General features: G+C 40.0%; 1 long non-coding RNA gene across 2 annotated transcripts; it reads left to right on the forward strand.

The window, feature by feature from the left end:
• The first annotated feature begins 202 nt into the window (after positions 1 to 202).
• LOC147480926 (uncharacterized) lies at positions 203 to 1337 on the forward strand. 2 transcript variants are annotated; one of them, XR_015206273.1, is made up of 4 exons: positions 203 to 417; positions 499 to 599; positions 688 to 753; positions 855 to 1337. It is a non-coding gene; the product is annotated as an uncharacterized LOC147480926 (long non-coding RNA). The 2 variants fall into 2 exon arrangements; XR_015206272.1 differs by having other exon boundaries at positions 204 to 417; positions 852 to 1337.
• The last annotated feature ends 285 nt before the right edge of the window (positions 1338 to 1622 follow it).

The following is a 1622-nucleotide window of genomic DNA, read 5'->3' on the forward strand; positions in this document are numbered from 1 at the left end:
CCAAATATATCGGCCCAAATTGAACCCACGAAATCGCGAAACTGAAAAATCGAAAATCAGCCAAACCAAAAATCACGAAACCAACAGTAAAAACGAAAATCGCGAAATCGAAATCGCATCTTCTTCCCCAATTCGACAGTAACCAAAACCTAGGAGAGAGAAACCAAAAATTCTCTCAATTCACCTCGATCCAAACCTCAAATCTTCGCCCTCAAACCTAGAAACACTAGAATGAAGTGAGAGGATTGAAATCTCTTGGAAATTCGAACATCCCGAAGCCAAATCGCCGCTGCCGGGTGAGTGAATGCGTCTCCAATCGATTCCACTCAAAAACTTAAACGCCCAATCACTAACAACACTCAATCAAGCGTGGGGATTCAAAAAAATAGTGGAATTGACGTCGTATTTCCGCGAAAGGTAAGTTTGAATTCGTTTCAATTAATAGTTAGCTTCAATTTCGATTTCTTGAGGGTGTGATGCTGAAATGGATTGTATTAGGGGTGTTGAAGGCTGACAATAGCAGTTGGACGAGCTGGAGTGGAGTGAAACAGTGGTGGATTCGAAAAATTTAATTGAATTGCGTCGTGTTTTTACGAAAGGTGAGTAATTTGGTTTCAAACAATTAGTTTAAACTCGTTTCAATGGATTGGATATGTTACTGAAGACATTTGAATGGGGTGGTTGTAGAATTCGGCAGTAGCAGCTGGAGAAGCTAGGGAATTTCGATCATACCAAGCGAAATTGAAGTGAAAGGTGAGTGATTTCGCCTCCATCAAATAATTTAAACTCGATAGCGTTAACTTGTGATGTATTGATGGAATTAATTGGGTTGGGGTGATGTACCGCGGCAGTAGCTCGGTTGGAGGCGCTAGAGTGGAGCAATTTTGGTGGAGCTGCGAGCTAGGAGCGATTGTTGCTTGCTGACTCGGTAAGAATTTGATTATTCATTACAATTTCAAGAGATTTATGTCGATTTATAACTGTATAAGAGTTGATTGAGTAATGACCGAGGGATAAGGAACACCCACCGATTTTATTAATAGAATTAATGTTAATTGAGAAGTGGAGAATGGGTTGTAGTTGAATTTGGACTGGGAATTGGGATAGAATAGGATTGGCGTCGATATGAGGGCCTGCCATGGCCGAAACAGCCGTAGAGACCGTCAGAGTTACAGTGCCAGAAATGGCCTGTAGCTCTGTTAACGGTAGTTAGATGGAAAGTTATCCGAAACCCAATTCTTAACGTCGAGAATTCTTCTCGACTTACACTAGATAAGAATTCCTCGTTGTTCGATCAATGCTAATAATCGACGTATTTGTATATGCTATTATAGGAATGAATTAAGTGGATTGGGTTAAAGCGGGATTGATTCGATTAAGTGGGTCGGAGGAGAACGAGCTTGCTAAGGTAGGAACCTACATACCAATATATAGTCCGCTTATTTTCATGCATGATTTGAGTTGTTTAAAATGTTAAGAAATAGTTTATGATCAACCATGCATGTATATATGATATTCATGTTTTTGCATTGTAGTTTTCCTCGATATGAATTAAGTATATGGATAGCTTTCGCGTGAAATGGTTTTCTGAAAAATCGGGGGTAGCGAGGGATTGTTTTCTG

This window comes from Coptis chinensis, chromosome 8 (assembly GCF_015680905.1).
Source record: "Coptis chinensis isolate HL-2020 chromosome 8, ASM1568090v1, whole genome shotgun sequence".
NCBI classification, from domain to species: domain Eukaryota; kingdom Viridiplantae; phylum Streptophyta; class Magnoliopsida; order Ranunculales; family Ranunculaceae; genus Coptis; species Coptis chinensis.